This window comes from Balaenoptera physalus (genome assembly GCF_965194825.1).
Source record: "Balaenoptera physalus genome assembly, chromosome: 2".
Taxonomy (NCBI): Eukaryota; Metazoa; Chordata; class Mammalia; order Artiodactyla; family Balaenopteridae; genus Balaenoptera; species Balaenoptera physalus.
In genome coordinates this window covers 141,573,674-141,592,054 of record NC_138883.1, presented here as the reverse complement: position 1 = coordinate 141,592,054, position 18,381 = coordinate 141,573,674, and the positions used below count along the sequence as shown (strand labels likewise).

Here is an 18,381-nt window from a genome sequence, read left to right as displayed (position 1 = left end):
GAGGCATAGAAAACTTGAGTAACTTGCTCAAGGTCACACAGCTAGTAGGCAGAGAAACCAAGATTCATACCAGGCTCCAAAGAGCGTGCTTTTAACCACTACGTTGTGTGAAAGCAGGAAAAGTAAAGAAAGAGAGAAACAAGAAAGAAAGTGGATAGTACCTGAAAACACAAATGAGACACCAAAAGCTTGCTCAAGTTCATGCGGCTATAAAATAGTAGAGCTGGTATTCAAGCCCAATTTTCTCTGATTCGATCACACCAAAATGATTTAAAAAGAAAATGAAAGCCAGTTGAAGGGGAGATTCAATTAACCTTCAGAGTAGCCTTGTTCAACTTCAAATTTTTATTATTTCTTCACATTCTGAGACAAATTAGCCACAGAGGACCAGGCTTTTTTGGGGAGGGGACTAAAGAGCAATGTCTCCAGCCACAACACAAGCTACATGACCTTTCCAGGGCTCGGCTGCCAACTAAAAAACAAGGGATGTGCCAGATCAGAGACCTTAAACTGCCAACCCATGGGATGGCAGTGCATTTGACTGGCATTTAAAAAAACTGAATTTATTAGCTGCTAAGTTATAAACACCAGGAGATTTCAGATAAAAATCTGGATCTCTGGTTTCTCTTGAGAAAAAAATCCGAAGATTTGGGAACACTGATCCAGCATTCTCACATGGCAGCAATGAATGGAGCTGGGCGGGGCTGCCCCTCTAGACAGGCCACGCTCCCTCCTGGTTGCCACCGTTCCCACCACTCCCTATCATGGTCCTCAACAATGACCTCTGGCCTACTTAATCATTGCTGGTACCTGAATGGTCCCTGAAGGCATCTGAATGTGCAACCCTTGCAGAAATCTAAGGTCCTTACTAGCCCTGGATAAGTCTACATTGATTGAATATTCAAAACATACACTATCAGTATATGTATAAATGATAAATTAATAAAAAACAATTATGGGAAGGCAGAGTAGCAAATAACAAGAGGTAGTATGTTTTATTTATTGATATTTACACTGATGTTTATTTACACCTTCACTCTTTTCCACAAACTATTGGAGATAGCTTCAAGAGAACGCTGAATAGGGGACTTCCCTGGTGGTCCAGGGGTTAAGATTCCGTGCTTCCACTGCACGGGGCATGGGTTCAATTCCTGGTTGGGGAACTAAGACCCCACATACCCCACACATAAAAAAAAGAATGCTGAATAGACTTACACAGAGAAAGATTCAGAAATGTGGCTGACTGCTGATTGCTTCCCGGTAAGAAGTCTCTCCTCCTTTCTTTGAACAGAAACCTGGAAAATGCGCCTAGCTAGAAAAAACTAACTACAGATCCCAGGCTCCATGGCAGGTAGGCGAGTCCGCGTGACTAAGTGCTGGCCAGTTTCTGGCGGGGCTGCTCTGCTTTCCGGGGAGACTCCTTAAAAGGAAGGGAGTTAACTCTTCTTCTGCCTTTTTCCCTCCCTGCCTCCTTGGAATGCAGACGACAGGGCTGCAACTCCGACAGCTATCTTGGGCTGTGAAGTGACCTTGAGGTCACTCTAGGAGCCACATGGAGAGGACAGCAGAGGAGAAAGACAGAGACCTGGGGTCCCTGATGATTCCATGGAGCCACCATGTCAGACCCAGACCGCCTACCTCAGGAGTTCTCTTATGTAAGAGAATAAACCCTTGCATGTTTAAACCACTGTTATTTCTAGACTCTTTTAGTCTGTAATTTCTAATGACACAGGAGGAAGTACTATCTCCCCAAATCTTTATGGATGCTACACTGGTCGGGTTATTATTAGAGCACAGGCAATTTTTCTTTTTCTTTTCCAAAATTCATAATGACTACAAATTTTTTTTTATTACAAAAAAAAAGCTTTAAAATAGCAACTAACAAAATCTAAAAAGAAATTAAGAGACTCTGTGAACAAGGAAAATACCTAGGTCAAAATATACAACTAGGGACTTCCCTGGTGGTGCAATGGTTAAGAATCTGCCTGCCAATGCAGGGGACACAGGTTCGAGCCCTGGTCCGGGAAGACCCCACATGCCGTGGAGCAACTAAGCTCGTGCACCACAACTACTGAGCCTGCGCGCCTAGAGCCGCTGCTCCGCAACAAGAGAAGCCACCGCACCGCAAGGAAGAGTAGCCCCCGCTCGCCACAACTAGAGAAAGCCTGCGCAGCAATGAAGATCCAATGCAACCGAAAATAAATAAATTAAATAAATTTATATATATAAAAGATATACAACTAAGCATACGACTAAGCCTAGAATGTGTCTGAGCTTTCTGACTGCCAGGGGGAAAAGGGAAACCTAGTCAGACCTATGGTTTCTCCAAAATGCAGAGCTAATCCGTAGTACACTCTTCTTACCTCCAGAGAGCACGACAGATACTCAAAGAAAACAGGGTTCTTCTGGCACAGATTTATAAAAAAGAATTCTGCGGGACTTTACATAAGGAGACCTTGAGTGATGTGATAGGCAATGTCCTCCTACAACTTTTTTTAATAGCAAATGCAGTAGAGAATTAATTTCCTCAACGCTTGAAAAATGCCAAGGGTTTAAAATTGAATTCGATTTGGTGAAGGCAATCCTATGAGAGGTTTCTAATTATTACGGTCCAGATACAGAACCTTGAGCTGAAGTCCTGAGGAGCAGGGCGGTTCTACCGCATGTTGCTAGGGCCACCTTCCTTGAACTTCAGTGGGCTTAAGGACCTGATGACCTACTGTGTGCCTGGCACTGTACTAAGCATTGTGTAGAACCACAGTTAAGTCGAATTCTCATTTTAACTGGGGAGAAAAGAAGTTTATGTTAGGGCTACATATACTTTAGAAACTTGGGGACAAGAATAAGTAGCCCAGGAAAAAAATAAGTGGGGAAAGGACTTATGGAGCAGTCTGTGTGAGAGAGATTTTGTGGTGTGTGTGCGTGTGTGTGTGCGTGCGTGTGCACGATATACATTAAACAAGGAATTAACTGGCAATTGTAGAATAAAACTCTTGATATTCATTTTAACTTAACTTGCTGCATTTTATTTTAGGGTCTTCTTTCTTTCTAAGTTTGACCTGCCACTAAAAATTAATATTCTGCACTTGTTCCAGACATAACAAACTTAGCTTCTATTGCACTATTTTGTGTGCCCCTTCTCCCTCTCTGGGCAGGTGAAATCCAGTTAAAGTGCACTTCAGGCAGCTTAGGGCTGGGTATGCGGAAGATGGAAAGGAGACATCTCCCCACCCACACCTCACACGCACCTGATCAGCACTTCCTCCACCCTAAGCCCCACACTTCCCTGCTCCCACCGCAGTCTTCTTATGAGTGAGATTTAGGTGCTGTAAATGATAGTTAAAATTTCATTTGTCTTCTTGACATAAACGAAGAAATCCAAGGTGCTGTCAAAGGCCCAGCAGTAAAGGAACTTTCGGTATTGCCCTCAGTCTCTAAGACAGGCTCCACTGGCATCTCCGCCAGTGCGAGGGCCTGGGCTTCTCGCTGTTCCCCCATGACTAAGGGCGTTATTTTAAGATGGAGGCACAGATTCAGCAAGAGACGCCCAGTCTGGGGGTTCTGAGACCTGGGTCCTCGTGCCTGCTCTGCCCCTTCTCAGCTGGTGACCTTGAACAAGTCCCTTAACCTTTCTGGGCCCTAAAGAACTCATTTGTAAAATGAGAGGATTAGATTAGAAGTCGATGATGCCAAAGGTCTCTCTCAGCTCAAAATTTCTGAGATTCTAGGGATAGAATTGCAGTCCTTGGCTAAAGAGCACAGGAAACGCTCTCTGTGCTCTGTAACAGAAGATAGCCCTGTTTTCCAGCCTACTTCATGGACCATTAAACAGTAAAACTCATAAGAACTAACAACGCTCAGGGCCTTTGTTCTTCCTTCAAATAAGTTAAACAGTTCTATATTTTCAGCTGTGCCATTTATGCCAATAATTCCATCATATTCATTCCACCTCCATGGGTGAGTGATGATCTCAGCCTAGGAATATTAATGTTCACTGAAAATCTAAAACTTACAGTGAAGAAAAAAACAAGCAGAGACCTCAAACACAGAAGACTCATTACCTGGTATAATGGGGTGAATATTGTTCCCCCAAAATCCACGTTCACCAGGGACCTGTGAATGTGACCTTGTTTGGATATAGGGTCTTTGCAGATATAATCAAGTTAAGATGGGGTCATACTGGTTAGAGTGGCCCTTAACCCCATGACTGGTGTCCTTGTAAGAAAAGAGAAATTTGGACACGGAACACAGAGGAGAGACCATATGAAGATGGCAGTAGAGACTGGGGTGATGCATCTCTGAACCAAGAACACCAAGGATTGCCAGCAACCACCAGAAGCTAGGAGAGAGGCAGGGAACAGATTTCCCTCAGAGCCCTCAAGAACCTGGCTGACACTCAGAACCTTGCCGACCCCTGATTTTAGACGTCTAGCCTCCAGAACTCTTACAGAATAAGCCCAAATGACCTCTCGTGACTCATCTGTTCCATACCCCTGTTCTTCAGAGGCTGAAGAGACCCTCTGCCACATTCTTTTGGAATTTATCCAGACAAACTCCAACCAATACATACCAATAATCAGCTAACAACACGATACTCCCAGGCTACTTGTTAACACAAGGCAAATTGTATTCTGTGCACAAATGTTTACTAGCTTGGCCTCTTTGCCTCTGTGATTCAGCTGTCAGGACCATCCTTTCCTCTCCTGTTATAGGAAAGTGAGGGAGCCCAGAGACGGAGACATCACGGGCTGGGAGGGGAGGGCCCTCTTTCCCTTGCCACCCAAAGGACCTGACAAGTAAACTTCAATACATACGTGGGTCCCATGGCAAATACTCCTCAAGGAAAACCAAACCAAACTCCTAAAGGATTTCTCTCTTCCAATTCCAATCAGGTTGGAGAGGATTATGTTTAGGTTCAGGCCCTGGAGTGAGGTAACCCAGTGTCAAATCCTGGCCCCGCCAGTTCCGGTGTTTGTCTTTGGGCAAATTTCTTACCTCCTCTGGGCCTCCTTTGCAAACTGAAGGTATTAATACACAGAAAGTATTTTAAAACAATCCTTGACATACAGTAAGTGTCCCCCAAACATTAGCCATCCCATCCCCACCATTAAACTCTCCTCCATTTTGCCTAAGTAAACGCTAATCTGACAGAAATTACCGCAAAAGACACTCTTTCCCAGCTGACACAGAGGCCTCATCAACAATGAAATAACTAGTGGATCCCCTGCTTGGGCCTCCTCCAACAAGTTTAAAATTAATCCCAGGACACACTCTTGATTCTTCTAACGCGGAACCGTGTTAGACTTAATAAATTGTTGGATAGTGAGTGTTCATCACCAAGGTCCATTAACAGTTCCAAGGTGTGTTCTCGTTTCTATGCTGAACGGGGTCTGGCGGTGCACAGCCTGGACCCCCTCCTTCCGATACACACACCCTCTCTCCCGCCAAGGGACCCCTCCCTTCCCGCAGAGAGACCGTTCCTTCATCTGCACCTCCTTCCTGCAGGTAAAACCACTCGTGTCTGGCCCGGCTCTCCTAGCAAACCTCTTCAATGCCCTGAAATAAAACCCTGCGCCAGCATAGTAAGCCTCAGGCAGGCTTCCTTCCTCAAGAAGGCCCTATGAGTAGTGTAGTAGACAAAAACCTCACGTCATCCCAATCTGTCAGCCTTTTTGGTGGCAACTTAGATAGAAGTAATCAACCCGAAATGTAGGCAACATGACACCTTTGGGGACAAAGCAGGGAGGAAAAGGGCCAGTTTCTCCCCCCCTTTATCTGCCATTTAACTAAAGAAATCAGGGCTATTGCACACACAGAAAAAAGTCACTTCACAGAAGGGGAGAAACAAGCCCAGAGCTGACTGCTAGGACAAAGCCCGGCCACCCCCTATGAGCTGTTTCTCTGCACTTGTTAAGTGCTCACTGCCACGGGGCTGGGACAGAGTCAGAGGCACGGTCAGAAGGTTCCGAGGTATGTCCTAGTCTACCCAGACCTGCGTACCCTTGATAACCTGGGCTGCTTTGGGCCCCACTCTGACCTCACAGTGAGATTTCGATTCCCTGGGTGAGCGCCTCCGCCAGCAGCTCACAGCACCGCCTCTCAGCACAGCCCGGCTGTACCAGTCCTGTGTGTCCTTCTCCCAAGGACGGTCCTGTTGGCTGAGTCTTCAGGGTAACTGGGTTTTGAAATTCCCCCTCTCACCGCCGCCACTACCTCAAGCCCCAAATGATGGAGAGCCCTGGCAACGACAGGGCCAAAACCCTGTTTTCCAGAGATGCCAAGAGACACTGATTGATTGATTAATTAATTTTTGAACATTAAGCATCAAGTACCCAGACCCTTTCCTTCAGGAAATCAAACCAGGGAGCAGCCCTGGGGGCCTGGGATCAGGTTATGACACTGGGATGTGGGTGGTGGCAGGGAGACTGAAAGCAAGATCTAGTCCCACGTCCCTTACAAATCAGGTCCTATGAGGTGAAGGGAATGTCCTAAGTCACACACAATTTGGTAAAGAGAAGAGAATTTACAGATAATTAAATATATTTAGGTTAACCTCACTCTCAGTTGCATTCAAAATTAAGAGCTTGAAATTGCCTTTTTGTGCAAACTCACTCATGTGATAATAGTTTTATTTAACCATATTCTTCTACAAAGTCATAAGGCCACACATTCATCCTGCTGAAATTTCAGAAAATGTCCTACAAGTTTCTAGTAAGAGGAAAGTTACCCTATGAGAGAAAATGTGAACCTCGTGTTTAAATATCAGGAATGGCTACTAACCCACAACTTTCACAAAACAAAGTCACTAAACTAAAAATAGCTGGAGACTGAGTCACCAGTTAAGCATGCACATTTAATTGGGCACTTTTACACGCATTTACTAATTTACTGAAAGGGAGCTGGCCTCTCTCATTAGCAAATAGTCTTGCTCAAAGAGTAGTACTTTCAAGTGGAGGACAATGGGTAAAAGCACTTAGTAAAATCACAAGCAAAATTGCTTTCTCTACCATCAAGAAACCATTCAATGCACACCTGAGAACAAACCAAAAATCCTAAGCCAAGTGTTTCCTCTATGGAGATCAGAGAATTTTCTAATAGTACAGGCATTTTAATGGAGAGATTTGATAATTCTAACATTGTATTAAAAAACATATACTGCAATTAGGGCTTCCCTGGTGGCGCAGTGGTTAAGAATCCGCCTGGCAATGCAGGGGACATGGGTTTGAGCCCTGGTCCGGGAAGATCCCACATGCCGCGGAGCAACTAAGCTCGTGCGCAACAACTACTGAGCCTGCGCTCTAGAGCCCGCGAGCCACAACTACTGAGCCTGCGAGCCAAAACTACTGAAGCCCGCATGCCTAGAGCCCGTGCAATGAGAAGCCTGCGCACCGCAGCAAAGAGTAGCCCTCGCTTGCTGCAACTACAGAAAGCCCACGTGCAGCAACAAAGACCCAATGCAGCCAAAAATGAATAAATAAATTTAAAAAACCATATACTGCAATTAAAATCTGTAATATCAAAAGAAAATCTCAGTTTGCCCGAACTCAACAAACCCAAGTGCCCAGTTTACTGGAATTTTTAAGAGATAGATACAGCTGAAGAGAAGACCATCTCCAGATTTATTCCACAGAAGAAACTTCTGGGGCATGTGCTGGAATCTCACCAGCAAACAAGCTTCCAGAAGGAGGAAACTGGGGATGGGGTGGGAGGCACGGCCCTTGGCTAAAAATCATTGACCCCATGGAACTCACTAAAACAGAGAAGAAAGTTTCACCCAGAGCTGCAACACAAAGCACTTAACAGCTACCTTCGGTTAATGAGAAAATAAAAATAATCAGGAGTCCCCATTCCTGAGCATTCTGGGGTGTCTCAAGGGCCCCAGAGCCAGAACGGCGCACAGTGCCGTTGGAAGCTGTAATGGGAGCACTACCAAGGGCAGCCCTTTATAATCCCGACACTTGCCTTTCACTGCACAGGCAGCAAGAAGTAGATCTGTGAGGAGACCCGACCCACAGGTCAAGCCCCTCGCCCCTCCCCTAGGGAGAGACGCTCCTGACCACTCGCAAGGCCAGGGGCAGGGCTGAGCTCCTCCACCCCTGGCCTCTCTCAGTTCTGGGCTCTCTGATGATGAATTTTGCCAGTAGTGAGAACAGTAGCTCCCCTCAGGGCTCGGTGTAGAAAGCAGGAAAGGTTCTGGGCTTCCTGTCCTTCCGAGACTGAGAGAAGGTTCTAGGGGCAAGGGTATGCAGCGCGCATGGCATTTTGAGGCATGCCTTATTTACTTCTGTTTTATATACCTCGGGCACTGTGACTAGAAACAGGATCTCCCGCTAGCTTGGAGCGGCAAGGTTAAAGGTCACATGGATTCCACCGTGACCAGTGCCCAAGTCCTAGAAGACGAACTCGACCAGCTAAATACAGATACATATGAAGGACTGATTCACACTCACACCCTTAGGCTAAAAATGAAGGACAGGATATTAATGCGAGATAGTCACCTTTCTGGGGCCGAACAAGCCAGCCCCACTACTGGGCGTCCAGGGAGCCCCTACCCAGCCTCTGCCATCAGTCCTGCCGATTCTGAGAGCTAGACAGAGCCTCGTCCCCAACTTCTAGGTCACAACCCAAGCAGAAGGACCCAGACATGCTGGATTCTGGATGTCAGAAGAGGGAGGGGATCCCATTTGTGTCTCCATACCACTTGCTTCCAATGGTATCTGGAATTATTCTCCCCTCTGAGTATGCTGTGCTGTGTAGCTCTGGGCATATCACTTGCCCTCTCTGGGGATTTTGAAACTTACCCTAAGGGCCTGTGTGCTATAACCAAATGACAAAGATTATATTTTTTTCTTCCAGTTTTATTGAGATGTATTTGACATACAGCACTGTATAAGTTTAAGGTGTACAGCCTAATGATTTGATTTACATCATGAAATGATTACCACATAAGTTTAGTGAACATCCATCACCTCATATAGATACAAAATTAAAAAAATAGAAAAAAAAATCTTTTTCCTTGTGATGAGAACTCAGGATTTACTCTCTTAACAACTTTCATAAATAACAGACAGCAGTGTTCATTATATTTATCATGTTGTACATTACATCCCTAGTACTTTTTTATCCTATAACGAAGTTTGTACCTTTTGCCCACCTTCATCCAATTTCCCCTCCTCCCACCCCCTGCCTCTGGTAACTACAAATCTGATCTCTTTTTCTAAGTTTGTTTGTTCATTCGTTTTTGAAGTAAAATTGACCTACAACACTATGTTAGTTCCTGTTACACAACACAGTGATTCAATATTTCCATACTTTTCAAAATGATCACCATAAGTCTAGTTACACTATGTCACCATACAAGGATATTACATAGTTATTGACTATATTCCCCACGTTGTACATTTCATACTGGTGACTCATTTATTTTGCAACTGGAAGTTTGTACTCTTATTTAATCTCCCTCACCTATTTTTTCCACCCTCTAGCAACCACATGTTTGTTCTCTGTATCTAACTCTGTTTCTGTTTTGTTATGTTTGTTCATTTTTGTTATGTTTTGTATTTTTAGATTCTACAAATAAGTGAAATCATACAGTATTTGTCTTTGTCTGACTTATTTCACTCAGCACAATACCCCCTGGGTCCATCCATCCTGTTGCAAATGGCAAGATTTCATTCTTTATTATGGCTGAGTAATATTCCATACTATATATAGTATATATATACTACATCTTCTTTATCCATTCATCTCTGGGTGGGCACTTAGGTTGCTTCCGTATCTTGGCAGTTGTAAATAGTGCTGCAATGAACATAGGGGTGTATTTATCTTTTCTAATCAGTGTTTTTGTTTTCCTCGGATATATACCCAGGAATGGAACTGCTGGATTACATGGTAGTTCTATTCATAATTTTATAATAATGAGGAACCTCCATACTGTTCTCCATAGTGGCTGTACCAATTTACATTCCCACCAACAGTGCACGAGGGCTCCCTTTTCTCCACACCTTCTCCAGCATTTGTTATATGTTCTCTTTTTGATCATAGCCATTCTGACAGGTGTGAGGTGGTAGCTCATTGTCATTGTGATTTGCATTTCTCTGATGATAAGCAATGTTGAGCGTCTTTTCATGTGCCTGTTGGCCATCTGTAGGTCTTCTTTGGGAAAAATGTCTATTCAGGGCCTCTGTTCATTTTTTAATCAGGTTCAAATGACAAAGGTTTTAGAGTCAGAGGACTTGTGTTTGAGTTTAGGTTGTGCCAAGTGACCTTGGATGAACTACCTAAATTTTGTGAAAGTTTCCTTTTTTTCTATAAAACGGGGGAGGGGAGGTTACCTTACAGACTATTGAGGGAAAGAAGCTGATGAAATTTTGTAGGTTAAAAAAAAACGCTTTATAATTATAAAATACCCATATGCTCAAGATGAGGTTTGCAAAATGCTTTGAGCTTTTTAGAGGAAAACTGCCTTATTACATATTTCAAGATTATAAAAATGTCAGTTTTAAAGAAACAGCTAGGCAATTTTCAACACATGAAGAACATGGGAATCGGTCCCCAGGCAGTCTTGAGCTTGACTTCATCAGACCCTTCTACTGAGGACACTGAAAATCTAGAAAAATAAAAATTCAAAGGCTCTGAGATGGAAAGGGCAGCCCTCTGGGTTGATATATTTTGGGGTCTTAACTAAATAGATAGCTTTTCCAAGTAAAGAGACAGAAGTAGGTTCACACCCTTGAAAGTTCTTGTCTCCTGGTCCATCCAGCGCAAACATCCCACTGCTGTTCTGGGCCTTTCTCCCTGTCCTCCCACTTTGGAAGCGAGCTTTCTCAGCTTACTTTAGAGCCTGAGGGCAAGTCCCCACCGTTACTCCTAGTTTCCCAGCAGCCTTCCTCCTTTGGTTTTTGCCTAAATTTTGCCTGTATCAGGCAGGCATTTTCTCTGAGTCCATCTCCACCTCTGCTCAAGGCAGGTGAGCCTCGTATGGAGCAGAGACTCAGCCACGAGCTCACTGTACAGGAGGTCTTCCTCTGCCAGGGTTTCCCCACGCGTATGTGATGCCAATCATGTTGCCTGGGAGGCAAGGAACTAGCCATCAAGGAAGATTTCCTTGGAAAGGAAGGAAATACTTCTCCATCGTCGGGAAAGTGATCCCATTTCCCCCAAATTGATTTACCTGTATAAGTTGGAGCACACTCATGGATAAAGCAGTCGTTTGTAAAAGAAGAGGATAGACCTCCCCCCGCAAAAAAGTGTGTCAATACCACTGGGGGAGATATTTGCAAAACTACATCCTGCTTCTGACATTCCACCCTGCTCCCCACGGGTACCAAAGACACCAGCTTCATTCTAAGCTCTGTGGGGACTACAAAAGAAGTATAATACATGGCATCCAGGAAAAAATTAGCAAACAGTGCAAATCCATGTATAATTAAGAATGAAATCCTGAAGTTCCAACTATAAATACTAGAGGAATTCAAACAAAGGAGGCAGAAAGAAGGAGATGGGCTCAGATAGCTGGAGAACCATGGGAAGGGATGGAACAGAAGAAGAGAAAAAGGAGGGGTGGGTGCAGACCTCAAGCTAGCCTCACAGGCCAGCCAAGGCCTGAGGATGCAGGGCAGCCAGGAGAGTGGCAGGCAGGGCGAGAGGGACAGGTTTGGGAGCAGTGGGAGTGAGTCACTGTGGAAGAAGCTTCAGGGTTTTTACTTCCAGGGGGAATTCCAGACATCAGCCGGGAAGGTGGCACCTTGGTAGAGCCTACTGTGCTGGCCCAATGGGGGACTGATGTGCCTCGGTAAGTGTGAGAAGGCTTTGTTTGGCTGTGTGTAACCTGACCCATGGGATGTTGGACAAACACTGGCATTCACCACGTGAACATCACCCCAAGCCGCCATGACAGCTAAGTAGTTTTCGTACAATCTGCTCAAATATACAGGAGTCTTCATTTGAGGGCCATCCCCTCCAGGCCCTAAAAATCATCCTGTTTCCTCACTTCACATTTTGCAAATACTCCTTCATAACTAGAAAATCAGCAAGCCTCATTTCCACATAAAAGTGATGATTCATATCCCTTTGATCTCTGCTGGGGATTCCGGTCTACGCTCTGCTAATTCAATCCTCAGTGTAAAATTGTATACTAGTTTAAATTTAGGGTGTGGAGCATAGGTGGGCACTCTGTAAATATTTATTGATTGACTGAGCCTGTGGGAAAGGCCTAACGCATCACCATTCTGATCCCTTGAGCAGAATTTTCTCATGAGGAAATTATTACATTAGGCTGAGAGGTAGGGGCCATTATGAGTAACTGCCATACTACTGTGGGTCAAGAGAAGAAGCTCAGTGTGACCTGGGCTGTCAGTAGCTTTTGGATATTTCAAAGAACATTTTGAAGTTCAGGCAAATAATTATCCACCGAAGTGAAAGTTTTCCACTTTTCATCACTCAGAGAAGCTCACGTCCAATGCCATATTTCTTTTTACCTTTTCCCCTGTTTATCTAAAGTTTCAAAGAGTTATAAATCTACTTCAGAAACTGCTCACCAATAAAGAAAGAAAGAGAATTCAAAGCAAAAACAGGCTGTTCTATATGGCAGAAGGAAGGAAAAATGCCCAAAGAGAAGGTAGGCAGAAAACTATCCATTGACTGTTGGCATTCAGATAAATACTGAAATACCATTAGAAGACTCACGATTTGTGCTTTTCACTCCAAAACATGCAATGCAACAAAGTTGTCTATGGCATTTTCCAACTGATGTGAGCTTATCTGATCCAGAAAATATAAATTTGAGTACAGTTAATCCTAAGGTTAACCTAGATTGAGAGGTTAGTGGAAATTAAAAAATAGGGATCCTTTTTAATATCTAAGAAAAATGGAAAAATCCTTCCTTAAATATCTGTGGTATCTGAAACAGGTTTATGTAAATAGGTCAGAACAAGTCTTGTTACAAAGATTTCTATCTCATTGAGATGCTTCCTGTGGGTGTACACGGATGGCGGGGTAGTAAGGCCACTCACAGTAGGGTGACAGGCTTTGGGGACAGATAGATCTGGCCTGAATCACAACTCTACCACTTACTGGTTGTATGACTTTGTGCAAATTTCTTAACCTCTTTGCACCTCAGTTTCCTTACCCATTAAAATGGGGATGATAAAGAGTGTCCTATTATTAAAATGAAAATTTTAAATGCAAATACAATACTTGGCTATGGTGTGTCCACCAGACATAGCAGAAAAGGGGCTCACTTTATCCAACAGGGCTAGAGGGTCCTAGGGCAGAGACCAAAGTCTGTGTCTTCAAGCCCGGTGAGTCCAGGTCCTGGACTTGCCTATGAGCGATCACCACCAACCCCAATTTAACCATCTTCTGCAGGTGACGAGTAGATCACGGATGTACTACAAGTTCCTGTATCCATTCCAGACCATTAGCTTATCTATCAGCTCCCCAGAGAAAATATTAAGTCTGTGAACTACAGGTTAGGGGTCAAAGACCCTCATCCTGGGAACCAGTAAGTGCTCTGTGGCTAATGCCAACTAACAGGTCACCATATTTTCAAAATGAAGGAGCAGAACTAGACGAAAATAAAATTCCTATTTGTGTAGCTCTACAGTTTATCACAGGCTTGTGATTTAAATACATGACCTCAGTTAATCCTCAAACATGTCACGATGGCTTCCCTGGTGGTGCAGTGGTTAAGAATCCGCCTGCCAATGCAGGGAACATGGGTTCGAGCCCTGGTCTGGGAAGATCCCACATGTGACGGAGCAACTAAGCCCACGCGCCTAGAACCCGTGCTCTGCAACAAGAGAAGCCACCGCAATGAGAAGCCCACGCACCGCAACGAAGAGTAGCCCCCGCTTGCCACAATTAGAGAAAGCCCGCACGCAGCGACGAAGACCCAACACAGCCAAAAGAAAAGAAACAAAAAAAAAAACATGTCACAAAGTGCATTGGTGTTGACATGGAAACCAATCTGTAATTTACTGTTTACAAAGTGTGTCCTTAGACATTACCTCATTTGGTCCTTATGACAGTTCTGTGTGTTATTATTAATGCCAGGGAGGAGTCTGAGGTCTGGAGACCCACCCTGGGCCAGGCCTAGAAAAGGCTCTAGGAATACAGAGAAACAAGGCACCTGTCACAGAGCTGGATGGATCCTGATCCCTTTGGCCCACTGACAGATGCTCTGCAAGTCCTCTCCCATCCAGAGAGAGCCTTACAGAAATTTGCATTCCTCTCATAAACTCTTTGGTGGCAAAGTCAAGATTTCTCTTGCAATTTCAGTGTAACATCCAGCTTTCTACGGGGAGTCAATAAATAGACTGATGGGTGATATTAATGATAGACGGAGGGAAATGGTCTGTATTTTCTAAATTGGGAAAAATATCCTTGGCTATAATCTCCTTGGCATTTTCTATCATCTTACTATTTAGAAGGGCACATTTTTCAATGTCACTGACAAGAGTGAGTGAGCACTTTATTTACCTGATCGGAATAGAGAAGGGAATTGTAGCCAGGGTATATGGAATCTGAGAAGCTATAGTCTACGGTGTGAATACATTCCAGGCCACACAGGGCGCTAGCTGTGAGGGGCTGGGAGCTCAGCAAACATTCATGGAAAACCACTTCTGGGCTAAGCATGGGCCAATGGTGGGGCAGAGGGTGTCCAGGCTTCAGGGGAGAGCCTGGATGGCAGAGGGCCAGCAGAGAGAGGGCTCAATAAATGTCTGTTGAAAGATTCCAGTGCAATCACATCATCCTGGGAATACTGTGCTTCCCTCAATTTTTCAAAAGCAGTGATGTCATAATTGGATACTTGAGAAAAGTTAATAGGATGCCAAACAATGCATATGGAGATTTGCTAAAATGCATCATTCCATGTTACGTGAACAAAGCAAGGAACAGAACAACAAGCACAATATGTGGCCAGTTATAGAAAAAAGAAAGATATAGGATAGAGATATACACACATTTGCTGGGATATGCATAAAATACCTCTGAAAGAATATATAAGATACTAGTAACATTCATTGCTTTGGGGGAGGTTTTTTTTTACTGTTTACTATGTCATAGCTTTTGACTCTTATACTGTGTGAGTGTATTACCTGTTCAAAAATAAATAAATAAATATGTCCACAGGGCAAATTACCCAATTTCTCCAAAAAACTGCAGGGAAAGAAAGAAAAGGAAATGGACTTGTAGTTTAAAAGAGACATAAATGGCAGAGCCACCAACCACAGTGTGTGAACCTTATTTGAATCCTGATTCAAAAATATTAAACTGAAGAAATGTACTTCTGACATTTTTAGACACTTAGAAATTTGAACGATGACTAGATAGCTGATGATATTAAAGAATTACTGTTAACTTTTTAAAGAGTATAATAGTACTGTAGTTAGGTTTAATAAAGGAATCACTATCTCTAAGAGATATCACAGAAATACATATAGATACAACTGTATGATATTTGGGATTTATTCAAAATTGATGTGAGCTGGGGCAGTGGCTGGTAAAGAGGAAACAGTACACGGGAGTTCCCTATATGATTCTCTCTACTTCTGTATACCTTTAAAATTCCCATAATAAAAGCTCATAAGTGAATGAATGATTATTTAGCCACAGTACAAACAGTCTCAGTAGTCACTGAGGTTCAAGTTCACACCTGGCTTTCAGCTATGGTCAAACCTCCACTGTTCCTGGGCTGATGAGTTACTTGTGGCAAATAAGCTTCAGGCTGATCCCAGCTATGGCCCTCCTGGTAAGTGTGTGGGTCATGTAAATATCAATAAGAAAACTTTATCACTCACTCCAAAATTAAACAAAAAGAATCAAAGAGATTACTTTTGGAGGGCTCCCCACCTCTGGTACGGACACTTAGTGTTGACTTCACAGACAAACAGGATCTCTCATTCAGGCGGCACGGCAATGATGCAAACTAACTCTTCATTTCGACTCAACGAATATTTCTAAAGTGTTCAACACGTGGAAAGGAGCCATGCATGACACAAACATGACTGGAAACCTCAGTCATGAGGTTAGATTCCTAGGCTGGGGTCTTTCAAACTCAGGTGCTAGTTGGCCCCCTCTATGGGAAAAAAATGGTCCCGCCAGATCCTCTGGGGACTTTTTATTCAAATCTTAAATTTAAATTGAATTACTTTTATTCGATTATTATTTCTTATACTATTTCTTAAAATGTACAAACATAAAACCAGACATAAAGTTTTCTTAGCACTTTTACAATTACGGAGACTAAAACGAATGTACAAATAAATACAAATACAATTACCCAAATAGTATAATTCAGGTTAACTACACTAACGTAATGAGGCTGATGCCATTTCTCAGACCTGAAATCCCCAAGACAACGTCAGGTGCTCCCACCTGCTCCTGCGCAGGTTGTATGAGTACCAGGCGCAGTGCGGTGACTGTTCTCGCACCCCTTTCCTCTGCTGGGACCCCCGTTTCAGCCTTCCTTTGCACACTTGGCTTCACCTGATACTAGCTCCTCTTCTTCACGCTAAGTCCATCTCTGTATTTTTCTCAGAGCAGGTTAGCCCGGTTCTAACTCACACACACCTAAGGGGCACTGAGGTGGGGTGTGCCTGGACCTGGATAAAATTACGTCATCCCCGTGATCCAGGACATGCTTTTAAAATATTTCCAGTTATCATTAACATGAAACCTAAAAGTCTGAGTGTTCTTAATTTAAGGAGAACTCAAAGAAACTCAAGAATATACCCTTGGCCTTGGACTGGGAAATACCCATAACACAGAAGGAATGTCATGGTATTTACTTTTGCTGGAGGAGAGCAAAAGGTGCCATGCGGACTCAGGTGATAAGTCACATTATATCTCAGAAACAATGGGAGCCACCACCTGACACATTACGTCAAGAATTTAATGTAAGCATACGCTTCAAAAGCCTCATGTGTAAACCCATCACATCAAATGGCCTCATTCCAAGTTGTGGAGATCCCACCTCAATTTCCCCCACTCCTCATCCTTAACAACTACAACAGGGCACTATATTATTGTGGGTTTTTTAGTATTTTTTATTTTTGGCCACGCCACGTGGCTTGTGGGATCTTAGTTCCGCGACCAGGGATCGAACCCAGGCCCTCCGCAGCAAACGCGTGGAGCCCTAGCCCTACCTGGACTGCCAGGGAAGTCCCAACATAGCACTTCAGACATGAACACATCCAGCCCCTGCTGAGTCCAAGAACAACTCCCACTAGCAGCTCACATCACTCTAAGATGCTACAACTGCACATCGACATTGTGTGGTCATTACCACCTAAAAAAAACACTGGGCACAAAACCACATCAAATGATGCCATGGCTAGGTTAGCTGGCTAAGTGAATGGCCTGGTTTCTCAGCAAAAGAACAGCTGGCACTGTTTAAGGAAACTGAAAAAGTGGAACCCTCCTTGAATAGAATCCTCTACCTCAGACCCTCTCGAACGCCACAATTCGATTTCCATGAGCTCCACCTTTTTATCAATCTAAATATGTTCTGTTTAGAAGGCTGCTCTTTATTCTCAGATACAGACCTTCCCACATTTTGGGGGTTAAAGTCTTTTCTTAAATGATGGTGATGATGGGAGATGACAGGGCTTTTTTAATGCCTTATTTGAAAAACTTAAAATTTGGCAATCCTATGTTGGACTTCCTGATTTGTTTTTTACTGCTCTCATTGACATGACTAAGTAAACAGTACACAAATACATGCCTGGAGTGACTGTGCAGAAATGGGGCAGTTTTTTCAAAGCTTCTATCTCTTCTACCCCAGAGGGACTGGGAAGAGGCTGACTGATAACATCACCTCCCTCTCCTCATATTACATAACACAGCATCTGTGGTACAACTGATTGATGACGTGGACACCCAGCAAGGAGCAAAGATCAGAAAGTAATGACTCTCAATAGACTGGCTGACTAACATCATAAAGATTCAATGCAATTCAACGTTCTAAATTAGATTGGGAGGGAAATAAAAACAAGATGAAGATTAAGGCACATTTTTTTTTTTATAGCTTATTCCCAGGAGGATTGTGTTCTAGTTTTTTTTAAAAATTAATTAATTTATTTATATTTTATTTAGCTGCGTCGGGTCTTAGTTGTGGCATGCGGTATCTTTAGTTGCGGCATATGAACTCTTAGTTGCGGCATGTGGGATCTAGTTCCCCGACCAGGGATCGAACCTGGGCCCCCTGCATTGGGAGCGCAGAGTCTTAGCCACTAGACCACCAGGGAAGTCCCAAGACACATTTTAAAGAAAAGTGAGAAACAAAGCAACAGGCAACAACTGGGAGCCACAGAAGACCATGAGACCATGTTTAAACCAGTGTGGTTATACAAAACATAAGAGCAGCCATAGAAAATT

The 18,381-nt window shown here is 43.6% G+C and overlaps 1 protein-coding gene across 5 annotated transcripts in view; it reads right to left on the bottom strand.

Annotated features, from left to right (window-relative positions):
* The window catches only part of ABHD2 (abhydrolase domain containing 2, acylglycerol lipase), a 107,544-nt gene that overhangs the window by 83,987 nt on the left and 5,176 nt on the right, over positions 1-18,381 (bottom strand). Inside the window, exon 2 of one of the 5 annotated variants that reach the window (XM_082450941.1) lies at positions 12,688-12,762. The exons of 3 other annotated variants lie outside the window; for them this stretch is intronic. The gene's annotated coding sequence lies outside the window, so the exon portion shown is untranslated. Of the gene's footprint in view, positions 1-1,215; positions 1,354-12,687; positions 12,763-18,381 lie in introns of those variants that run through there. One more of the 5 variants, XM_082450942.1, reaches the window with a different exon arrangement.